Here is a 21,094-nt window from a genome sequence, read left to right as displayed (position 1 = left end):
TCAACTTATGTGTCTTGTTCAGTGGTGGTCGGATTTCAGCCTTCCTTACCTCACCATGCTCTGAGCACTGAACACCTTGTACTTCTGGGCACTCCAGGTAGGTTGCAGTTCTGAAATATGACATCACTGGATGATAATGAGTTCCTGGTAACTTCATGTTTGATTCTTTTCAAATCTTTGGCAGTTCAGGTATGTCTTTTTTTCTCAACATGTTTCTTGTGACCCTGTTGACGATTTGCAACAACACGTTTGATGGTTCTGTGATCATGCTCCAATATCTTGGCAATTTCAAGAGTGCTGCATTCCTCTGAAAGACTTTTTACAACTTTTGACTTTTCAGAGTCATTTAAATCTCTTTTTTAGTCCATTTTCCCTGAGGAAAAGAAGCTAGATAATAATTATGCACACCTTGAAATAGGGTGTTGATCTCCTTAGGCCACCCTTAGTATATCCTAGTCTACATTCTCTCCATTTCTCCCTATTTTTTTTAAAAAAAGTTTAATATGCTTTACAGAAAGTGCTATATTTATGAATTGATTATATTTTGAGAGACTGTTCATAGGTCTGTTTTTTTTTCCAAGTACAGTTCTTAGCTTACATAAATTACATTTTTTTCTTCACTTGATTGCAGATTAACCCTAATTTTCAGACTCTCCCAAGTAGCAGTAAGCACCCTGGGTTCTCTTGCCTCTTAGTCCCAGGTAGCACCCTAAAAAGTCTCCAACTATGGCAGCTTTGGATGCAGAAAGATCCTGTCATCCTAGGGCATGCTACCAGCAAGGTAATTGGGAGTCAATTACCACCCCACCCCATTTTGAGCCTCTCTGAGGTCTTCTAGGGTTGATGTGCCCATGGTCTTTCTTGGCAGGAAGCCTGTGCCACAGTGCTTCCAAGCATACCTATGCAACATATTGCAAATGAACCCTTCTCTCAACTTCTGGGACCTTCTAGGTTGGATGATAGGTTTGTTCGTATTGATGAAAATTTGCATCCTTTAGTTTGTAAGTAGAGTAAGTTTGTTGTCAATCTGTTTCCTATAAATACTTGACATAGAAAAAAATTACCTTTTATGTTAAATGGATCAGAAATTGCATGTTCCTTTTCTTTTAAATGCCCTTTTAGCTAAAAGGTTACCATCTGATTGTAGCAAATCATTTTATTTTCTCAACATAACTGGTTGTTCAGACTGAAACAAATTCAGTGGTAGTCAGTGGCTCTCATATGATTTGTGACCTACACAAGAATTGCAACATGTTCTTATAATAAGAACATAACATTTTTGAGGAGAAAAAAAATGGAAAAGACTAATACGATTAAGTATATTAGCAGCGGTTCTTGATATAACATACAGTTAAAGAAGGGAAGTAAAATGTTTTGAAACTTCCCTCCTGAATATCTACCTAACATTTAGTATTTTAGGAAACTGTTCTATAATTATGCATACATATAGTTATGCCCTGCAGCAGAGGGATTTCAACAGCTCAGAAGTGAGAATTTAGATAAAGATTCTATTTTATTTAACTGCACCATTCTATATATACATATTTAGAAGGAAGTCCAACTGATATCAATGGGATTAATTTCCATTTAAGTGGGGGCAGAATCATAGTCTAGGGCTAGGCTACAATCACAAAACACTTACCTGGAAATAACCTCTACTGAAGTCAGGGATTTACATCTGAATAGATATACATAAATTTGCATTTTGATTTGTTCTTTGTATCAGGGAAAACAGATGCACACATATTCATGGACACATTATATTTATTACATATGGTATTATATACATTTTAAATTTATTAAGAATTTAGTATACAAACTTATAACCTAAAATATGCATCATAATGTGTCTGGCTAAAGATACATGTGGCTATTTTTTGGATATGTTTGACTGCCATAGTCTTGATAAATAGACTATTCTATATCAATTACTTTTGTTTCTTTTTTCTGCTATGATAAATAAAAGATTATTTAACTCCTGTTCAGAGTGAGAAGTTAACATGAAAAAATGATTGCACTATAATTTGAATAGTCACATAGATTTTCTGAGAAATTTAAATCCCAACACTTTGTAGAATAAAATTTACAGGCTACAATTTCATTATTAAATATTGTATGTATGTAGGTATAGGCTGCAAAGCCATACTGTTTAGTTAAAGTATGCTTCAATTGCATTGCCAAGGAGGTATATGGGAGGAAATGAAACTTGAAATACTATAGCTCAAAATATTTTAAATGATAGACATTATTCTTATGTAAGAAAGTCATGATAGTCATGTGTATGTTTTATGTCAGTGGTGTAAAACTCATGGCCCATATGTGGCCAAATGTGTCACGTGTTGGCCACCCCATCCCCTTTTTAGTGAAAGGGGTAAAAGTCACGATACATCACGTGACGACAACATAAAGACACAAGTTTGACATCCCTGCTTTATGTGTATGTTCATGTAAAAGAGATAATCCTTATAGGATATCTGGTTGTGATTTATTGATTGTGTAAAACCATCTAGATTAGTTAAGTGGATTCACTTATTTAATTGAGAAATGAACAATTATTTTATTTATTTTTAGCCAGACTTTATTATTTTTATAAATAACTCAAGGCAGAAAAGATACTCAATACCCCTTCCTTCTCCTCTTGTCACCATAACAACTCTGTGAGGTGGGTTGGGCTTAAAGAGAGTGACTGGCCAAAGTCACCCAGCTGGTTTTCATGCCTAAGGCAGTACTAGAATTCACAGTCTCCTGGTTTCTGACTTGGTGCTTTAACCACTAGATAAATACTGGCTAATTTTATAAAAGACTAGGAATCCTTTAAGGACTTTCTGCTGAAAATGAGTAAAAATGAACTGGTGATCTCTGGATTTACTGATTAAAAAAGGCTACATATGAGAAATAGGGAACAATGCTAGGTAATTTGGTGGGATGGAAATAGTTTGTAATTGTGTAAAAAAGTTCAAAAGTAACTTCTTTCTTTTTTTCCTTTTCTTTCCCTTTCTTTGATTTGTACTATTCTCTTCTTTTCCTTCTATCTTTCCATATTTTCTCTTTTTCTGTTTACATTATTTTCTCTTTTATTTTTCTGTGGCTTTTAACTTTTCAAACCTCATAGAAAAACTTTCACACTTCTTTGGAGTGCCTGAAAATTTGTCTTAACCTCCTCTGCTGTAAAGGGGGGAAAAAACCCAAAATAAAAAAAAAACCCAATGAGAGATTGGCAAATATAACATCTAGTATCTGCACATGAATGGATTAGTCACTAAAGCTCTGCCACTAATTGTATTGGTTAACTGATCATTTTTAAATTTTCATATTTGTAAATAGACAGAATGCCTCCCTCCCTCCCTCTCTCTTCTTCCAATGTTTAAAATAATTCACAAGTGCCCAAGTGAATTTTTTATCAATGGTTTTATAGTATGTATTGAGGTCCCCTGTAGAAAAAACACAACACTATAGACATATAATAAAGGTAATAAGAGAGAAGAAAATTGGTGAGAAGCATTGAATGGTTGTGTGCTAATTTCCATGCCATTTGATGCTTTAAGACTTCAAAGCATTGGTTATTCTGTCTCAGCAAAATGCATTTAATTGTTAATCAAAGCTTTCTGAATCTAAGCTTTGATTTCATCATGTCTGGTCAAAAGGGACAGCCTGTACTTCTGTTGAAAGTACCTACAGATTAAAAAAAAAAGTAGTGCAGTGTATTTTCCAGAGCTGGGAGGGAGGTCTGTATAAAATCCACAGCTTCAATGTCCAACACTTTTATCTTGCTTCTGGAATGTTTTGAGAGAAAGGTGAGTACCTCCCAGTGGTTTGTCCCCTTCAGAAAATGGATGAGTTGACAGCAAGATGCTATATGAGTTTTGAATCACTGCCTGTCCTCTAAGAAATCAAAGTGGAGTTTTCTTCATTACTGATACTGACTTCAACAATCCATTTCTTAGGAAATGGTCAGAAACTCAATATGAATATATTAAGCCCACTTCATGTTTCAGAAAATGAGGCTGCTATGAAAAGGATTGTATCATTATTATTTGGATGACAATTATCTAGAGGCTATGTAAGGTCTATTGAAGTGACATTCAGCTTTCCTGAGGATAAAGCTACAGCCACTTTACTTCTTCCACTGTGCTAGCTTAGATATCTCCAAACCTTACTCTTTGTTTCTATTTTTATTTAAGAGAGCCTTGGGTAATCAAATGCTATGATACATTGGAGCATTTTATGAGCAGCTGGCTTCAGTTAGGTACTCCCATGTTTCTTTTCCTGCTTGCTTTAGTAAGCTTCTTTGTTTCCTGAAGATCATAAAAACTGGAAAGGTTGTTGTGGCATAGCTCTTTCTGCATTATAACAACAAAGTGAATATTTATTGATACCAGACAATAACTGCATCCAGTGGTGTCAGCTGAATCTGTTCGTTTGGTCAGAAAGATGAAACAACAGGTGCCCTTCTGTGTATATAGGCATGCAATGTCACAATGTTGGCATATGTTATTTTGTCATTAACTCCACATTGCTGACACTAATTGCAAGGGAAACTGAGAAGGGATGGATTTAACAGACAAGTGAAAAAATATATGATAAAGTAGGTTAATTTTTTTGTTTGTAATATGAAGATGGAACAATGGGAGAATATATGGTTGAAAGAACTGAAATTTACACTATGCTATCATCTAAAAAATATTTTTAATAAAATTATATACCATTAGTATATGTCTCCAGAAAGATTGCCTAGGACAGGGCTATCAAACTCATGGACTTCAGGCCAGATGCATTACATCCTGGTCACATCCACACCTGGTTTAATGAAGGGGGGGAAAGGCACAATACATCATGTGACGATACCATGACGACTTGAGTTTGACACCCCTGGCCAAAGGCACTTCAAATGTTTGTTGGAAATGTAGCCAAGAAGAGATATTTTGCCCTGCTTGTTGGATGTGTACATGGATTCAGAGAATTTTAAAGAATAGTATGCAATTAAGACCAGAAAGTTTTGTTTTGGGCCTGACAATGGGGGGAGGCATGGAATATTGCTTTTGTGTGTGATATCTGCAATAATGAGATTAGTTTATACATAGAGATGGAAAGACTCGCAAATGCCTTACAATAGAAAAACGGTTGGTGAAAACTCAGTGCTGGAATTCACTTGAGATGGCCAAATTCACTGATTGTAGAAAATATGTTTATTTCTGATTGGAAAGCCCTTAAGGACTTTTTGCATAAAATGTGAAAAAAAATGAACTTATGATTTATGGTTTTGATGGTTAGACAGGATAGATTTTAGAAAACGTCACGTAACTTTAGAGAGAAAGGAAAATTTGTAATTATACTTATAACAGCTCTAAAGAAGATCAGAAGCCACGTCATTACATCTTTTCCCTGCTTTTTTTTTTTTTTGCACTTTTATTTTTCTCCTTGATTTCTATCTAATTTTGTACTAGTTTGTATTAGTTTTTCTATCTTTTTAAAAGCTTTTAATAAAATTACCATTATGTTATATATAATAATATCTATAAAATAAAACCAGCTCATCGTTTCCATTAGCCATTATTTAGAAGAGAAGCCAGACTTTTTGTGACTTATAACACAAAGTTATACAAAGTTCCAGTGTTACAAATCATTAATGTAATGGAATATTCTCACCTGGACTTTCATGTGTACTCATTCTTTCAATCATTAATGTAGTTATCGCAACCAAATGTGGCCAAATTTGTGGTTCAAAAACATAAGGTTCCCCTATGGAGGTAGAGTTGTTCCACTGAAATCTTTTGTTTGAAAACTTTTATATGCTTGCCAGTTGCTGGACTAATTGCTTTATACCAAGTGTTTTACATGCTGTCACTTTGAATGTTTATCTCTCCAGCCCATCCTCCATTTTCTAGAATTTGTTTTTCTAACCTCAGAAGTTTGGGATATATTTTGGCTTCTGCAGTTTTCCATCTCTTCCCATGAATTTTCTTGCTATTTAAACCATATAGCCAAGTGATCCAATGTAATAGTAGATAAAACATAACTCTCTTTCAGCATTTAATTACAAATATAATATTAACAATATTACTTTTGTGTGAAGATTACAAACAGGAATATTCATTTCTATGCAACTTGAAAACACATTTCCTTATGGATGATATTTTCTTATAAACAGTACTAATTGTTGCTAGAATGACTGGAGCAGAATTATATATTTCAGTAATGGCCTGTCTGAGGATAAATTACTAATATATTTTGATAATGAGTGCAACCACTGTCTGTCTGCAATTTTTGTTTTGTTTTGTTTTGTTTTTCAGGAGAAGGACAAATTCTAGCTTGACTACCCAAGATTTCTCCCAGCAGGATTCATGGGTCATGGTTGAGTTCCTGTTTTCTCATGTTATCAACACAATTTAATATAATTATGCACATGGTAGTGTGGTTATCCAAGCAGGAAGAAGGATTTTGAATAGAATTGTTCCTACATGGTGTAATTAGCAGCTGGTTCACTTTTGAGAAGCAAGATAGCTCTTGTTATGATGTCCTTTTCCAAGCAATCCCGAGACAACTAAAGGTGATAATCCAGTTTATTCAAAAGATAGAAATGAACATGCCAATGCAATGAAATATACTTCCAGATTAATAATGGACAAATAATTGCATTAATTTGTTATGTAACTTTATTTAGATATGAGGTTTTTTGATGGTCTTCTATTTGGACTATTTGGACTATTGATATATACATATGTGCTTATTGTTTCACATGTATGTGCAGCATTGCATATATCTCTGGGAACAGAAAAAATAATATTTTTTTCTGCACAGAATGCAAATGCTGCTTTTTAAATTGATTTCTAATAGTGTACTAATATTAGGATTCTATCATTACCCACCTTCTGACAGAGACATACCAAAGTGTTTTCTTTTATCTTCAGCATTATATCAGGAAAGCATGAGGTCTGCATGAAGATGTATGGTATACTAGAAGAGTCTTCCCAAACTTGTTTGTTCTTGTAATGAATGCATGCAGCTTGATTAGAATAAGATTATGTAAGTATACTATATTGTTGCAGGATCCAGTCTGGGTTGATCACCAGGACCTGAGGTTTATTCTTCCATGTTTTTGTACTTGTGCTGGAGACCATTCTTGAGGAACTTCTCTCTAACAGAATAACACATTCTGAACAGAAACACATTCTAACAGAATAACACATTCTGTTAGACAGAAATATTCTGAGGATATGCTCCAGCATGAGTTTGAAAGCTCAGAAGACTAAACCTCTGGTCCAGGTGAATGACCAAGATTGGATCCTGCAACATTATCCTGGGATAGCTATATTTGCCTTCACTTATAATCTATTTTGTAACCTATCAAAGTATCTGGGTATCTCAGTGTAGAGGGAAAGATTCTCCAGTCCCATGATTTATAGATAGTTGCAGTTTGCCAACATTTGTATAATAATATTATTTAAAGTGTGGGGAATGGTCCCATGTCTAAATTAGTGCCACCTTACAGGAACTATCACATGCATGGATCATCTCTATAACTGCATCTATCTTATGGGCAGTGGGGGGGCATTCTCCCAGAAATTCCAACAGCCCTGACTTGGCAATGCTTTTGCAAATCTATAAAGATCTGCTTCTTCTAAACAGACCCAGGGACAAGATAAGTAAGTTATGATCCACTCTCCAATATTAGATGGGATTCTTGTCTTGGTTTTCACTAGGGCTATTGCTAGGGGTTCACTTTAGCTTTCATTTGGTTCCCATTACTACTAGTTGTTGTTGTGTTGAAATTGTTTTTAATCTTAATATGCAAACCACTTAGAATTTCCTTTGTTCAGCTTGTATTTAGAATTGGAAGCTACATGCTAGAGTCCATTAAAGGCAATAGTAAAATTAGGTTCATCTGATTCGTAAACTCTTGATTCCATCTGAATCTGGTCTGAAATGGATATGATTTTACTGCTAAAAATACTTGTTTAGAATAGATATCACTACTGTGTTTTGTTTTGTTTTGTTTTTCAAAAAAACACAGAAGGGATCGCCCTCTCTTTTGGCTGTTGACAGATATTTTCATTTTGTAAAAAGAGCAAATTGATTTGCAGACTTATAATGGGAAGAAACTTCTATCATGTTTCTGTAGTCATTTTGAATACTATTAACATATTGCGACCTGTTTGTTGATCAAATTCATGATATAGAGTGCATTACTATGACACATAAAAGATAATCAGATTAAATTTCAACTCTTTATCAAATCTCCTTGCCTCACACTGAAACACAAATAAGGGTATACCTTATTTATCCAGAAATATTTTTTTCTCAAAACGATAACAGCAGCATTTTGCTTCTATGATGCGAGGCCTTTCCTTTTGTTCATCCATAGAAAGATACAACACTGTAGAAAAGGGACAGAGTTTACATTATTATCATCATCTGGATGCTTCTGCTTTTATTTTCACAACATTGTTTTTATTTGAATAGGTTAGCCTAACATAAAACAGGGTTGGTGAATTGAATAGGCAACAGCTAGAAAAACACAGTTAAGGAAATACCTTCTTCATGATTCTGATCAGCAAGTCAGGCTTCATTGCTATCCTAGCTGAGTGTTGATTTTTCGAAGTGGAATTATTGCCACCTTGAGTTGCTTCTTGATTGGGCAGCCATGGAAGTCAAATATATAAATGAATAAAATTAAGACATCCAAGAGTTATCTGACAAGTATATTTCTTTATTCTTGTTCCCCCTTAGTGACTTTACATTTCTCTGAAGGAATGGTTTCTTTCTCTGGAAAGTTTGTACATGTGAACTAGTCACCATTTTGTTTTCCAATCCTGCAGCTTTAATTAGTTGCTTATAGGCTTTTGGAGAACATAATGAAAACTCTGTTTCATAACCTATTGTAAGTCTGGCCTTATTAAAGATATTATCCAGTGTCGTCTCCTCCTCATGTTGTTGTTGTTTCACAAAATGAATGTAGTAATGAATAAAAGTATCTTTATCACTTCACAGTCCTTTCAGTGTCTCTAACACTTTCTATTTCACTTTCTATTCAATTTCCATTTCTATTCAGCTAGCTAATAACTGCCTTTTGTTAAGCATGAATGTATTTTCAATCTATACTCAGCCAGCAAGATGACTTTTTTCCTGTTAATTTGCATGTAAAGCAGTCATAGAATTTTGAAAATCCCATTCTAAAAGAAATCACAGTATATGCATGTTGCACTCAGGCAGGAAAGAATATGCAGGCACAGAAACAATTACTCAAGGAATGGAAATGAACATTACAGCAATAATACTCATTCACTTCCAATTAAGTCTGTTAATGTTCCAACTTATTTTGAAGCTTAACTTAGCTAAGCATGGTCTTTCCCCCCACCCCCTGTATCAGTTTGTTTTGAGCACTTTGTGTTTCATTGTGCAATCCTGTTCAGTTGATAAAAGTGACAATACTTCAAAATTACATTGAAAGCAATAAGTTCTGCTCTCATGGGATAGTTCCTACCAGTCTTGTTAAAACTGGATATTTCTTTCCTAAATTCAGATTCAGTTACAGACAATGAAATGTATAATTTAAACATTTGTATAATAAGATTTCTAAACACTTGGAAGGTAATACATAAAAATGGATATTGATCCATGATTCCTTAAATATATGAAGTATTAGCAATATTTTCATGACTATATGCAAAATGATAAAGCAAACCAGATAATATTTACACCAGTTTTTTCTTTCAAATTAGTGCATAACATGCTTCTTCAAAGCTTTGATTCAAACCTCCCAGACCTCTTTCAAAAAAATTTTTAACCAAACTATATAATAGCAAAGAATAAAGCATTATTAAAATGTCATACTTGACATCATATTTGTATTTCATTCAAATCAAATTAAATTAAAAGAATCTATTCACTTTTGGTGGAAGCAGATCACCATTAGCTCATAACATATTGCCTAAGGTGATGTAGCCTGCATTCTGAAAACTACAGCTCATTTTTACTTTAAGAGATTAAGAAAACATAAACTTTAAGAAGACTACAATTAATGCTTGGGCAATCTGCCAGTTAACCTGCTTTGGATTAGGTTAAGCCAACTATGAATTGGAATTAGGTTGAGCCAAGTATGAAGTAGAAGTAGAATGATAGTTTCAATCTTTCCTATTGCATGGCCAACTCAATCATGAGGTCAAATATAGTATGCACTGATTTGTGTTTAAAAGGAAACTTGTAATAAAATTTCTTCTACATAGTATAACAAGCAAGAATACATATACTTAGCAAGAATCTCTTGCTGTAAGCAATGACTGAATTAAGCATGTTCTTTCCTTGTTAATTTCCAGTGAAATAAATCTCTCCTGCAATATTTAATGCTTGAAAAAAAAGACATTGTAGTTATATAAGCTTCCCTTAATTTTCAGACTGCATGAGCTGCTGAGAATAATGGTCCATGACTACAAGGTTAAATGAAAGAAATGTTATTTAGCTGTTGATCAGCTATATTCTAGCAAGATATCCATTAAAATAATTTGTAAATTGAGGAAGGACTTTTTTGTCCACAATTTCACTTTAACTCATCTTTTCTATATGGTACGTCTAGTGTGCATATTTAAAAACTCTATCATTAAGTCTTTATATAGTCTTTGCTTGTTTCTTTTGGTATTCATGTAATAATGTTGTACAAGACATACCATGACACTACTTGATTACATGGTCAATACAACTCAGTCAACATTGATTTGTAGCTTCTTCATCTTAGGATATATATGGATACAGATACTTCTGAGGTCAATAAGCCATATACATTACAACACTTTTTCAAGCTCTAGTTGCTAACAATACCATACCAGGGAAGAAAACTGTAAAAACATGAATTTACATATTTGCTTCAGCCACCACTTGTGGGGCAGGAGTGGATTATAAAATGGATTGATTATTTATAACAGCAGGCCAACCATGGGGTTAATAACAATTCCCAAGCATTAAGGGCTTCCTGGAGCAGTTTCAAGATCAGAATATTCCTAATATTAATTTATCTGAGGAAAAAAATGTTTACTCTAGACTTCAGAAATGTATTCAGAGATACAAAAAAGTGAACATAGTTAAAAACTTAGATTATATCTGATTTAGCTGCAGATTTAACAGAAGAGAAGGGCACTGGAAAGTTTACATTCTTAGGAAGATCTTAATATTTCTTAGCTATTAAATTATGTAACCAGTCAGTCAGTCACATTTTATTTCAGTCAAAGATCAGTATAGAATGAAACAATTAACATATCATTTAAAAGTCAAAGACTAGGACAAATGTGAATCACAAACTAAAAGAGTAATGTAGAATAATATTATAGTCCACATAAGGTAACCTATCTTGAAAATCTGTGGAGAAAAAGTGCTATACCGTATATAATCTCAGATCAATGTTGTATTTGATTATTTTTAATCTATTTTAATAAAATTATTTGGTAATACCCATAGAATGGTACATCATTCCCCCTGAAGTGAATTGGTCCCAATCCTATTGATTTTCTGGAATGCCTTTAAAACTTGGTTCTGCCAAGAATTCCATGGACACGTGGAGCCCATAAAATGTTGTTTTGTGCTAAGCTTAGTATGCATTCCTTCATACTGTGTTTTTGTTGCCAGTATTGTTGTTATAATTTAAATTCTTTTGATTGCATTGAGAATGAGTTTGCTTTTATTTATTTTGATTGCTTTTTTGGTTGTGATTATTTTAATTATGTGTACCACCAGATTTACTCGGATTTACATATATGAAATAGGCAGCTATATACATTTAATAAATAAATATCAAAAAAGCCTTAATCATGACATGGAGCAAATCTGGCACTCTTGCTGACCCTGGTTGGATCACTTCCCAGTTCATTTTTTTTTCTTTCTTAAATCATATTTGCTTCTTGGAGACTGTCTGGACAAATCCCTACACTTTTCTTGGCAAGGTTTTTCAGAAATGGTTTGCCTTTGCCTCCTAGGATTGAGAAAAAGTAACAACCCAAGGCCACCCAGTTGGCTTTATGCCCAAGACAGGATTAGAATTAACAGTTTTCCTGGCTTCTTGCCTTATGACATAACCACTGTACCAAATTATTCTTTCCACAGCAAGTTGGCACTCTGAGATGGGCCTATTCATCACTTGGATTCTACTTGTGTTCAAATTACCACAATAAAGGTCCCCTTTATATCTTCCTCCTCTATATTGCCTACTCCTTTTGCTCTATCTCAATATAAACAAAACAAACTCCTGCTTAGATGATATCTTGATGTAGTTTTCCATATAGTTATATAGTTTCCTATAAGACGGTTGGATTCAATTTTTTTTACTACCTGTTCTGTGGGCGTGGCTTGGTGGACATGGCAGGGGAAGGGTACTGTCAAATCTCCAGTCAGGGGTGGTATTTGCCAGTTCTCTGAACTACTCAAAATTTCCGCTACCAGTTCTCCAAAACTGGTCAGAACCTGCTGAATCCCACCTCTGGTTTGTTTATAAAAGGGACATTTTTTTTTGTTTTGTTTTTGATCCTATCTTGTTTTTACTAAACATGGTATAAGCAAAATATGTTGTCATGGGTAAAGACATTAGGTGAAACTGTACTTAATTGTCAAATAAAAAGAACTATTCAATTTCCTTATCTGATGGATGAAAATGAGTTGACAGTGTAGTACAATGTGCGAGTCCAGGTATACTTTGCTTTATTTATGAAATAAGAAAACATAGTTGTCATCAGTGGTGGGATTCAAATTTTTTTACTACTGGCTTGGTGGGCGTGGCAGGGAAAGGATACTGTCAAATCTCCAGTCAGAGGTGGTATTTTCCGGTTCTCTGAACTACTCAAAATTTCCACTATTGGTTTTCCAGAACTGATCAAAACTTGTTGAATACCACCTCTGGTTGCCATTATATCTAAAGTACAGACTATCATTAATATGGATAAAGAGAAAAATCTTTTTTTCCCATTGTGTTAAAAAACATACAGTTACTGGAAATCATTAAAAGTTCTAGCACAATTTATATGATGCAACTTTAATTTTGTTTACCATCTTTCATGCAATTATCCTCCAATGATCTGTTGTGGAAATGCTGCAACTACAAAGTTTCAAATAAACTATTAGGAAATTTTAGGTAAAATAAAGAAAGGTGAATATAAACACTAAAAAGCATCAGAAATTGTGAAATGGAAAGATGCATTAGGATATTTCTCTAGATAAGAATAGTTGCTGCAATGAAGAATCCATGTTAACAATACAATTACTATGCTTAAAAAATCCACAATGATTTCGATATTTATGGCATTGCCTTTTTCAGTAGCAATAGTAGTTATTGTATTTTTGAAGGCTTACAGTTTGCATTAGACATAAAGTTATTTACCACCAGCCTACTGTCCACATTTAGGGAAGAAAATGCTATTGAGAAGTATACATTGGGAGATAGGAAAGTGCTCAGGGCATATATATAAATTTACTTTTCATTCTTTCTATGTATTTCCCACATCCAAAAACAGAAGAATAACACTATAAGAAAAAGTAAGAAGATCTTTATTGAATCAGAACACATCTATTCTAAATCCTGTTCCCACAGGCACTAAACATATAATTTATAGAGAAAAATGTGAACTTCTGCTATTGTTTTCAAGCAGTACTATTTCTAATTCTGAAGGTGACACATTGTTATAATTAATTACCATAATGACTATGATCCATCACTTAGCAAAGCTTTCTACATTGTAACATCATTGCATCAGCTGGAATTAGGCATTTCCTATTGTTTTCAATAAATCTCTTCCTGCTCAACCTCTTTGGATTCTCCCAAATTCTTGTACTATGAAATATTGAGGAGCAGATCTCCCTATCCATTTTCTTTAGCAGATGCACGAAACCTTCATTCTTTTATCTTTTTGTAACCACAGCAAGCTCTAATATTGTCACCTCATAACTATATGTGCCAACATCACATTACTGCCATGAGGATTTTTCTGAAATTATCTTCTCTTTGAAAGATTTATAAAGAGCACTCTCTTTTCTCAAAAAGAATGAGACCTGAAAAACAGGCACATTTCATGGCTTGATATCATTAAAAGGAAGCATAAAAACCAGAAACTCACAAAACAATTGTGACTGTTAAGGAGGCATTAATTTATTCAGGCAATCATGGTTGAAAGGGCAGAATAAGAGAAAGCTCACTGGTTCTCCTATTGTAGAATGCTCTACAATTTGTCTTCCCTGAATGTAGAACATAGAAAAATAGGAATACATGTCCGAAAAGAAGTTTTTGACAAACAGGAAAAAAAAGTCCCCATTAGTATTTTTTTATTCTTAAAACTCTATTCTTCTTTTCTTAAAATTTTGCCTACAGGTTGCATAAGAATTTCCCATTAGTTCAATGATGTTGCAAAGCTTTTCATGGCAAGTCAGTAACTAACTTCAAAGAAACTCCTAGCTGTGAAAGACAACCAGCAAATTTATCACAGTGGACTTTCTTATGGAAGACAAAGTACCTGGTAGGGGAAAAAAAGATTGTGAGGTTTATTATAAAGAGCTAAAATCGTTCTTCTTTGGGGTCTGATTTACAAAATGCACTTCTTATTTCAGAAGCCCTGAATTTCATGCATATGAAATTTGAGATATTTTATACAAGGTGAGTCAGAGAACACATTCTGTTTTACAACTGCACGATTAATCATAACTGTCATTTTCTACAAATTTACCCATCAAGTGAAACACTTTGGGTTTTTCTATTTGCATTTTTTTCTTTTAATGGCTGGGCCTGGGATCCACAGTGCAGTAAGTTCTTATGTATTCACATTCCCCCCCCCAACCCACCTTCCACAGATAGAAATATTAGAATAGTTAATGTGGATGTTTAGTGATCATGAACACCATAGCAAAGGCCTATTAGATTTGGACATATTATAATCTGATTCAATTCAAGTCTGAATTGTTGCAGTTTGAGTAAAATAAAATAATCTATTTTATTTTTGTTAGGACAAAGTGAAATTTCTATGTGTTTGTCCTGTAATGCTAAGAAAAGTATAAGGTAATAGTATTTTTCCATGATCACAAAGGTCTTTCAAGTCTTCCAGTGCATTTATTGGCACTGTAATAAAGTCCATCCACATCTTCTAGTCCTCTTTTACTTATGCAGTTACTAGGACTCAACAACAATTTGATGGCACAAAATCAAGCAAGCATCTTTTTTGAAGGGATGAAAAATGCCAAATGAGACATTGGCCCCAAAGCTTCAAAATTACTTTGTATAAACTTTCTTTAAAAATAAAACATTTTTTTTAGCTTTTAGTGGAGCCAGTGTGGTGTAATAGTTAAAGAATTTAACCAGGTCTCCTTGGAGACCCAAGTTCAAATATACCCTCAAATTTGAAAACTCACTGGAAAGCTTTGGGCCAATCACATTGGCCCAACAAGGGTGTTTGATAACTTACAATTATAGTTGAGAGTAATGATTTTTAATTTGAAACAAATAGGCCTGGTCTGTATAAAGTGCATAGATTTAATGCTTAAATATGGTGGGTTGGTTTGAAAGGACTGAAATATAGGGATACACTCATTGGTCCCTGAGAACAGAATAAAAATGTGAGAAGTTGGTGTTTCATTTCAGATAGCAGAGGCTGCCTGAAGCATCAGAGTGGGGCCAATCATTTCTAATGGCAACCTTGCCTTAAAAGGTACTGTAGATTCTGAACATTATATATATAATGCATATATATATATAGAAGCCTATACAGAAGCCTGATGATGGCAGATGAGACTCTGCTGAAACGTTGCTACAACTTTAAAAGCACAACTACAATGACGTGGGAAAATACCCGAACAAAGCTGAATGCCATACATGTAAGTACCCGCGAAAACTTAAGAAAACATATATATATATATATTATATATATATATATATATATATATATATATATATATATATATATATATATATATATATATATATATTATATTATATTATATTATATTATATTATATTATATATATATTTGCCGGCGTATAAGACGACTGGGCGTATAAGACGAGCCCCCAACATTTCCACTCAAAATATAGTTTTTTGTTATATACTCGCAGTATAAGACGACCCCCCACTTGGAGGCATGCTTTTCAAGGCAAAAAGTCGTCTCATACGGCAAATACGGTAAGTTGTAACACTTGGGGTATTCTGGATATAATTCTTGATTGACACCCCCAACCCCTTTCCCCCAAACTTACAAAGCCACCAAAATGCTTTAGAGAGGCAGCTTCGCCTTTCTCAGGCTGGCACTCAATTCCTCTCCCTTTCTTTGTGACAGCCCCGCGTGCGTGCCATCGGGACTCCAAGGGTGGGGGATGGACAGCTGCCAACTCTCTCTCTCTCTCTGTGTGTGTGTGTGTGTGTGTGTGTGTGTGTGTGTGTGGTGTGGAGGGTAATTCCGGCTATCTCTGGCCTCCGCTCGGTTTTAAAGTCGCTTGGCCGGTTCCCAAGTCGCATGCGCGCGCTGGCCGGGAGACGCGGCGCCGGGTGGAAGCTCGGTGCAGGGGAGGCAGATCTTTCTCTCTTAAGCGGGGAGGAGGAGGGGACAAGAGGAGGGACGGGACGGGACAGGGGGCGGGAGGAGGGCGCTCGCCTTCTTCCACCGCCCACCGGACCCTTTTCTTCCCAAGGGGACCCTGGAAAGCAGCTCGGGAGCCGGGTGGCCCTGCCCAGCGGGGTCCCATCAGGAACTTCCTGAGGACACCCCCGCCCCAAGCACAGCCCTCCCGGTCTTTCAAAGAGGGAGGGAGAAGCGGGAGGAGCAAATTGCCGCCCCGCCCCGCTGCCCAGAAGGAGGGGCGCCACAGTCCACCCCCACCACCTTCTCCCCCCACTCCCGGGCCATTACACGGCTCGGGGCTGGCTGGCGAGCGGCCCCGCCAGAGCCCTCCCGCTCCACCCCCACCCCACCTCCAGATTGGCCTCGCAGCGCGCCCGAGCCGGGCGGAGGGTGGGTGGGTGGGTGGGAGGAGGAGGAGGAAGAGAGACTTCGGCTGGGCTTGAAGGGGCTTCGCAAGTTGCGGAGCTCCGCCCCGTCGCTCTTGCACCCGAGTGACAATGTATTTACCGGCGTATAAGGCGACCCCCCACTTGGAGGCATGTTTTTAGGGCAAAAAGTCGTCTTATACGCCGGCAAATCGGTATATATATATATATATATATATATATATATATATATATATATATATATATATATATATATATATATATATATATATATATATATATATATAATATTTATATATATATATATATATATATATATATATATATATATATATATATATATATATATATATATATATATATATATGCATATGTATACACACACATACACTATTTTCTACATATGATGGAAAGAAAATGATGAGGCATTCTGCTATTTAAAATAGGTTTTATTTCATACTTTTTGTTCAATGCTTTAAAAAAACCACAATGATTCTTTAAAGCTATATTCACCTCTTACTTCTACAATACTTTTGTTGATGGTGGTGGAATGATCACCCCAAATAATCATTTATTAAGATAATAGTTTAAAAGTGAAGAAGGAAAGGGGAAAAGGGAACAAACAATAATCATGACTCAGATGGACCTGAAGGAATGGATCAAATAATAAAATTATAATGAGGTATGGGGAAAGGAGAGAAAAAAAATCATTATGTTAATCAAACAATTCAGTCTGTTCTTGAAAAAATGCCAAAGAATAGGCTAAGTACATAAATAGTGGGGCAGGAGGGGACACTAAATAACTGCATACATAAAAACAAAGATAGCTGTTGCACTTAGTATCTGTAGGTATTTTTCTAAATGTTTTGTATGGTTCCATTATAATGAAGAGAATGTTAGTAAGAGAACTGGCATTATCAGCTACATTTATATTTTCTGTTGACATTTTATATTATATGATAAGAAAATATCCCAAGTGTCAAAGAGTATAATAGAGCAATAATTCCTTCTCCTATATTTCCCTGTAGAATTAAATCATAATAGGAATCAATATCCCATTCCCTATGCTTGGCTATTATATATGGCTTTGCCCTGATTTACATTTAAAGGTATAAATTATGTTGTGTTATCCCCTTCTTCCTTTGATCCATTAACAAAGTTGAGGGGGTCAAACTATTTTCCAAAGCTCCTGTAGACAAGACAAGAAACAATGGTTGGAAATTAACCAAGGAAAGAACCAACCTAGAACTAAGGAGAAATTTCCTAATGGTTAGAGCAATCAACCAATATAATATTTGGCCTTCGTAGGTTGTGAGTGCTCCATCACTGGATACTTTCAAAAAGAGACTGGACAACCATTTGTGTGAAATGATATAGGGTCTCCTGCTTGAGCAGGGGCTTGGACTAGAAGACCCCCAAGGTCCCTTCCAACTGTATTATTCTATGTTCCTTTGTGTGGCATTCAATACTGTCAGAGTCAATACATTCACTCAAATTCAGAACAAGATTACTTTGGTTTTGTCATCTTCACCTATGGATATTCTAAAAGTGGATAAATCTCAAATGGGGTAACATTGTTAGGGAAAGGTTGAATATTTTTTTTGTACTGCTATTGGTCTAACCGAAGCTATTAACCTCCCATCTGAAGCACAGTCTCTTGAGCAACCCCATTTAAAATCAATGAAATCATGATTTTTTAGCAAGGATAGAGGGAAGCAGATAAGACTGCTACTCTTCTTACCCTAGACCTTTCTGTGACATTTCATATTATCCTATTTGGTATCATGCTGGTGTGTATTTTTAGTATAAAATGTTAACATTTGCGTAGACTAGGTTCCAAGTTGTTATTTCTGTTGCAATTAATCAGTGCATATTAAATAAGCTGGAAAACTTTTGCATTACTGCAGATCAATTCTATAATGACCTTCTAAAAGTTTTATATTCTGTATTAGCATTTGCATTGAGTAAGAGCAACAAAATAATTTCATTTTTCTCATTTTAATCAGATTTTGATGAAGCTTACTGAATGTGATAGGAAATGGACCAATTACTATTTGCTTTTATTGTCATTGTCCTTGGATTTTTTTTTCTTGAATGCACTTTGTGCTATAGCACATGAACCACCCTGACTCTGTACAGATGGTAGAAAATCAAGACATTAATTCATCTACACTGTAAATTAATAGAAACTTGCTGTTCTGTACAAGTCAATTTACATACTCGTAGCCCCGCGTCGCGATTGGCTAAAGCGCGCGGCGACCGGATTGGTCGAGCGAGCCGCACTGATTGGCCCGTTGCGAATCCCCCGCGATTGGTGGAAACTAATCGCGGGAGATTCGAAGTGGTGCCATTGGCCGCGGCCGCCGCGGCTCGGAAATAAAAAGCCGCAGTTTTTCCCTTTGAGTTTAAGCTGTATCCGGAGCCAATAAAGAGCTGAAACTAAGTCACTGACTCCGAGCTTCCTTCCCGCGACGGACACGACACTGGCGACGAGGATGGGATCCAGAGAATAACCACCGAGCACGTGTCCCGAGGAAGACAAAGACCGGCGAGATGGCCAGCATGACCCCACCAGCACCCTTCAACCCAGCTACCGAGGACTGGGAATCGTACACGGATAGATTCCTGATGTTCCTCGAAAGTAGCAATTTGAAGGATGCGACGGAGCAGAAAAAAGGGCCGTCTTCCTCACACACTGCGGGCCCGCAGTGTTTAAGATGGCCAAAGCCCTCGCGAAGCCCGAGGATGTGAAGGCAATGGACTGGGCCGATCTCGAGCCACTCCTTCGGAACCACTACGCCCCCGCTGTGCCCATCCTCATCCGGCGGGATGAGTTCTATCAGCGGAACCAGCGGCAGGACGAGAGCATCAGCGACTTCATAGCCGCCTTGCGGGACCTAGGGGGATGTGCGAGTTCAGGGACCTGGACGATGTCCTCCGAGACCGCGTGGTCCTAGGCCTCAGGGATCAGGCACTAAAAAGTCGACTGATGGCAAAGGCAACATCGACCTCGGGGCGCCCTGGCCGAAGCTTCCGCGGCCGAAGCCACCCGGAGGTCAGCAGCCAGACTTCGGAGGGCAGACAACGGGGACCGCACTGAAACCCCGAGACAAGCCGACGAGAGACCACCACACACCACGGGGACTTGGACTCCACCTCCGATACCACGGACGAGGAGGAAGACGTCCACCGACTACAAACAGGACGGGACCGGCGAGATCGACGGGGTCGTAAGTCGGGGAACCAGTGCGCCGGGTGCGGGGGAAATCACCGATCAGAATGCCGTTTCATCGACGCGATCTGCCGGCATTGCAACAAGAAGGGCCACATCGCCCGAGTCTGCCGACTCAGAAAGACACACAGCCCCCGCCGGCGAGAACCAAGCAACCGGGGATGAGACGACACCCCCCCGAGGACCAGAGATCGCCAAGCCAACCATCGCTGGAACCGAGACAACCGAGGACAACGGAACGGGAAGGCCGCCAGAGAGAAGAAACCCACCAGACGGTCACCATCGGCCATGCCGAAACCACGGATGCCCGGAAGGTCTACGTGGAGGTGAGCATTGAGGGCGAGCCATGCCGGATGGAGGTAGACTCCGGATCCTACCTCTCCATGGTCGCCTGGAAAGAACTCAAGCGACTGGTGCCAAACATCCAGAAAAGAGGACTGGAGAACCAGAAGCTGATCATCAAGGACTATCAGGGAACCGCATCCCCGTCATTGGGACCGGACAGTTCGAGGTGACTTTCAAAAACCGCACCTGAAACTTCCCCTGACTATCGTGGACCGGAACCGACCCAGCCTCTTAGGACTCCAATGGTTCGCGCCACTCAGGATCGAGGTCACGGGAATAAACCACACCACAGAGGCCGACTGGGAGCAGCAGCTGGCGAGGATTTCCAAGAAGTATTCGACGGCACCCTAGGCAAGTACAAAGGGCCCCCTATCTCCTTCAGCCTAGACCCAAATGTCGCCCCCATCGCCTAAAACCCAGGCGGGTGCCTTTTGCACTCCGGAAGAAAATAGACGAGCAGATTGACAAGCTCGTCAAACAGGGGTTTTGCAGCCAATCGACCACGCCCGGTGGGAGACCCCTATAGTCACCCCAGTCAAGCCAGATGGGTCAGTAAGGAT

Source organism: Notechis scutatus, chromosome 2 (genome assembly GCF_049901735.1).
Source record: "Notechis scutatus isolate UNSWTSFEM ecotype Mainland chromosome 2, rNotScu1.2, whole genome shotgun sequence".
In the NCBI taxonomy this organism is placed as follows: Eukaryota; Metazoa; Chordata; class Lepidosauria; order Squamata; family Elapidae; genus Notechis; species Notechis scutatus.
The sequence above is the reverse complement of the archived record's forward strand: the minus strand, read 5'-3'. Positions refer to the sequence as shown.